This window comes from Athene cunicularia (assembly GCF_003259725.1).
Source record: "Athene cunicularia isolate RWA chromosome 5 unlocalized genomic scaffold, athCun1 chr5_part1, whole genome shotgun sequence".
NCBI lineage: Eukaryota > Metazoa > Chordata > Aves > Strigiformes > Strigidae > Athene > Athene cunicularia.
In genome coordinates, this window is record NW_020799101.1 from 12,507,761 (window position 1) to 12,513,183 (window position 5,423).

Genomic DNA, 5,423 nt, shown 5'->3' on the forward strand with positions numbered 1-5,423 from the left:
AGAAGAGACAGGAGCTGTCCTGGCCCCGCGCCCCAAGCCTGCCGCCTATTTGAGGGGAAGCGGCGGGGAGGCCTGAGGTGTCCTTAGCGCCCCGGGTATCCGGTAGGATCTTCCTCCGCCGGCGGTGCCCCGTGGGGTGTGAGAGGTCCCTGCACCCCCCAAGCCCGAGTTGCCTACCGGAGCCTGCGCTTGAGTGAGGGGCACGGGCTCCGCTGTTGTGGATGCAGGGAAAGGTGGGACCACCGTGTGGGGTCCGGGAGCCTGTCGCTGGAGAGCGGCAGATGTTTAAGGAATCAAAACAGTATAGAGCATATCTGAAGCATGCTGGCTCTCAAACAAATCCAGTGTGATCATCATCAGTTTGAGTATATGCGTGCAGCGTGTGGATAAGGAAAAGGTGAGCTTCACATAGTTACACTCCGGTTTTTATAAAAATATCCCTTGCTTGGTTTTAGGTGTAGATGTGTTTGGTTTTGTGATGCCCACCTGTACCAGAGATACTTTTTTTTTTTTTTTTGAAACAAGTCTTTTTTTAATCCCTCAAAGCCAGACTATAAAAATTCCAGCAATTTTCTTAGGCAAGAGAAGAAAGGTTCAAATACTTCACCTGAAAAATTTACAAACTCTGTTTCTCACATGGCTGGATTAAGCTCCAAATTACTGTTAGCTAAGGAAGAAGCATGGGGAATATTAATACTCATAATAATGCTAAGACATAAAGCATTTAAAGTTTAGGTTGGACATGCTTATTAAATTCTAATTGTGCTGTGCTACTGAAGGATAGAAAAATTACAGCCTAATAAATACCACCATAAAAGTGAAATTGATCTCTTGTCTTACCCAACCTGTGAGTCTCAAAGCCAGCATGAGCAAGCATCTGTGCTCTCATTTTTAGGAACCAGGATTGCTCACAACCACTTGTGTCTGATGTGATGATACCTAACATCAGTTTGCACCATGATATTTGAACACTTTTCTTTTGTTGTGGTGAAAGGACAAAGAAACTTTCCCTTTTCCAGACACTGCAAAGAAGTCTACCTACTATGGTGAGCTGCTTACTCTTGCTTCAGTCCCCTTCCTTTCCTGCTTCTTAAGCGCTAGAAAACAAATTATGTCTGTCTCTTATCCTTTCCCTAATCTTCTCTGGTTTAAGGATTTAGAAATGAGGTGCAGTTATCAATACTGTGCTTCTGTGAAGAGCCAGTCATAAATGAGTTACTACTAATAAATGAGATTTCTGACCAACAGAACAACATGGATTTTGAACAAACTAAGAGAGAGTAAGGGGAAGAAATCTACCTCCATCTGTAGTGTGGAGTTTGATCAGTGTATGAAAGGGTTTGTACAGCTGAGGATAAACTCAAGACCTTCCAGTTCTTGTTAGGTTTCAGTTTCAATAGAAGCTTAAACTACACTTAATTCCCAGCTGTTCCTATCTCCCTTCCCTGCACTGATTCTGGTACTGATTCTATGGCTTCTTAAACCAGTTCATAGAATTGATCAGGTGGAAAACTCTCCCCCCAAAGTGATGTGGTGTTTGCCGATTTTTATTTTTTTTCCTTGAACTGGCACACCACCACCTGCTTCTGTAAACACTAGTATTGGCCGAAGGAAGGAGGTGGAAATATGTAGCGGGGGCGGGATGTGACCTCAACAGCCTAGATTTAGATCAGTTTAAGCAGCTTAATGAGTTTCTCATTGGCTCTTGGCCTCCTTTGTGCTTGCTAGTGCTCACAGTTTTTCCAAATAATGGAAAAACTCTGTCAGTATCGTTGTTGCCCAAGTACTTCTGAATAGCAGCATCGAAAATTGTCTGTCCTTATTTTGCTGTTAGGAAACCTTGAATCAGTATACAGGTTCAAAAGATGGCACTGACTCAGTTAGCATTTAGGAGGTTTTCTTTGTGACCACAGATGTAGAAACTCTTGTGAAAACTTGACTCCCCCTCACCTCACTTGCTGGGGAAAGAGTCTTATTCACCAGTAACAGAAAGCAATTGTGTTTTTCAAGGCCTACTGTATTATATGAAAAAATCGGTGGGTGGAGGTGGTTTACAAGAAAAATAGATCCATCTGTATGCTCTAGTGTCTTCATAAAATATGAGAATAAGACAAGTGACGTACATTTTCCTGCGGCATTGAGATGAAATCTTATTTTTACTACAGTGGTACATCACCGTGGGCCTAATTATTCTGCTACAGAGTAGGATTAACTATGTAAATAAGGTGATGTAATATGAGTGTGAATATGACTATATTAGTATTTGCATTAACTTCTGAACATGTTTTGTGCAAACTAGATGTTTTCAAAAACCAGAACAGATTCAGACTAATTAGGCTATCTCTGTAATTAAAAAGGCAATAACTAATGCATGTAGCATAGCTACCAATTTGCATTTTTTTACTGTATTGATTAAATTGTCTAAACTTGCAAAAGTTAAATCACCAAATAATTTCAAGTCTTGTGTAAAACACCTGGATAATATTTAATAGCTTGAAACTGGGCCAAGTGTTCAGCATGCCAATGAAAGGGGAATATTTGCACAGTCCTTTCCAGCCATATTGGATATTCTTTTGTTTGTTTTGTTTTAATCCCTTACAGCACTTGAGCAGTCATGCTTTGGCCTGAGTTTATTGACCAGGTCACTGTCACTGTGATAAGGATAACATATTATCTCCCCAGTTTGATCTTACTGCTTTCCATGCACTCTCTCTAGTTTAATTGGGTGGTATGCCAGTTCAACTTGCTAAAATGGTGGAAAACTAACGGAGCGGGAGGACAGGAGACAATGAGACCTTTTGCTAGCAAGCTGTTAATTTGGCTCAAGTAAAACTTTGCAGCTGCTCTTGTGGACAAGGTTTCAGAAGCCAGTGAATTTTCATCATTATACATAATTGTCAAACATTGGCAGGCTGTTTCTCAAAACACTTCTTTATTGACTGTAGCAGATCTTTTCTGTTTTCTGGCACTCTGTGTCAGATGTAAAGAGAGAACTGAAAACTGAAGCACCACTGGCAGTAAAGAGGCTGGAATAGATGGGTTGAAATTTAAACAATTTTTCCAAGTTCATGCGGGCCAAACTACTAGTTAAGGTAACTTTCCTGTCAGGAATAGTGAAACTGCCAGATTATGTCTGAAGGAACTAATTGAGGGAATAAACTGCTTCATGAGCACCTGCAATAGACTGCTTCTATGGAATGTAGCTATGAAAGCTGCAAAGACAGTGTATTCAACTTCACAAAAAAGCTTAAACATCTTTCAGAAACCCTCTCCACTAGCATGGATTTATTCTGCCTACCCTGAACTATGTTAAATAAATCTTGGGCTATTCTCAATCTTAAATGGTAAGGCTTTAATTCTCCTCAATTCTTTTAATATCCATTAGTGTTGGATGCCCTGCTGTCACGATCTGCTGTGTTGAAAAGGTTACAGAATAATTTATTCAAAGCTGTATACAAGTCAGACTCTTTTGAGATAATGAGTAACAGGTCAAATTTTAGAACTTCATGCATGTAAACAACATGATATTTCAGCCCTGTGTGTGACCACATAGTTACAAATGGCATTGCTTGACACAGAAGCAGCAGTGCACATTGAGAACCATAATTAACCATATGTACACATAGTAGCATCAGTACTGGATACCTTCTCGCTGTAATATTACTCTATATTTTTGTAATATTTGGACTGGTAAGAAAAAAATGCACATGTATGATTAATTATACTATCTAAATCTCAGCCTTAAGACTTTTCAGTGACTAGTATTGCATTGAAATACAGATTTCTTAAGTTTTGTCTGTTCTTAAAAACTTTTATTCTCTTTCTCATCTCTTAAGTTTAAAAAAAATGGTGAGGTTTCATTTTGAATGTAGTGAATAGCATCAGTTATTTAGACAATTATAGCACTATAGAAAATGCTTGTTAGGAGGTTTTTATTTTTTGTTAAAAATTCAGGACTCTCTTTCCTTGAGGTAAATAGTGAAAACTCATGTTAAGCCCCCTCTTCACTAGGCTTGTAGAAGCATATTTGCAAAACCAGAAGTCAGCTTGCTTATGACTCTTTTGTTGGGGGCAGCAAGAGTGGGGCTGCTCCATGAGAGAAAAATAGCTGGTAGAAGAGTGTGGCTACAGAAAAGGCAAAGCCTTTTTGCAAAGTGTACAATCCCAGTGGGTCAGGAAGGCGATAGTCACCAGTCTGAGACAAGGCAAGGTGACAAGTTAGGGATCTGTCCAAGAAGTCCACTCAGGAACAATATGAGACAGGGCCAAGGACAAAAATAGAGCCAAGACTACCTATAATGCAAGTCCAAGCTTACAGGAGACAAGCCCAGAGAGAGGATTACTTATAGGTATAAGGTTCACCCAGGAGAACAGGGCCATAGACAAGACTAGCTACAATGTATGCCTGAGGTCCATCTAGGAAGCTTAGTCAGTAAGTCATGCTGGAAGGAAGAGGACACGGCTGGGTACAGATACAACTCTGACAGAGCAGGCCTTGTTTGGGTGCCCAGGCCAGAGCTTAAATGGGCCTCCTGGACCAGTTGGAAATGTCACACATAGCTGGTAACTGGCCTGGTATTAGACATTGTCAGTAACTAGTATCCATGCTCATGATTCTGGATATCTGTTTGGGTCAACTTAATTTTAAAATAAATGCAAAAAACATAAATAATGAGGATGGAGAACTCGCGCAGAATGTTTCTGAGGCATTGTACTGGTTTTGGCTGGGATAGAGATAAATTTTCTTCATAGTAGCTCGTATGGGGCTAGCTATGTTTTGGATTTGTGGTGCAAACAGCGTTAATAACATAAGGATGTTTTAGTTCTTGCTGAGCAATGCTTACACAGCCTCAAGGACTTTTCTGCCCCTCACATCACCCCACCAGCGAGTAGGTTGGGGGTGCACATGAAGTTGGGAGGGGACACAGCTGGGACAGCTGACCCCAACAGACCAAAGGGATGTCCCAAACCATGTCACATCATGCTCAGCAATAAAACTGGATGGAGGGGTGGGAAGTTTGACTGGGGCTGCCATTGCTTGGGAACTGGCTGGGCATTGGTTGGCTGGTGGTAAACAATTGTTTGGAGTTTTTTGCATCACTTGTTTTTAATTTTTTCCCCCCTCCTTTGCTGTGTTTGGTTGTTTCAGCATTTTTTTTTTTAAATAATTATTATTAAACTCTTTATCTCAACCTGTGAAATTTCACACTTCTCCCTTTTCAGTTTTCTCCTCCATCCCACTGGGGGTAAGTGCCGAGCGGCTGTGTGGTGCTTAGCTGCCTACTGGGGTTAAACTATGACCGGCATCATTATAGAGATTCAATAATATTCTAATAATAGTTAATGATACTTAAATCATTTTACCTTGTGGTTACAGTTTGCACAGTGGTTATTAAGTATTAAAGTGACCTACATGTGGGACT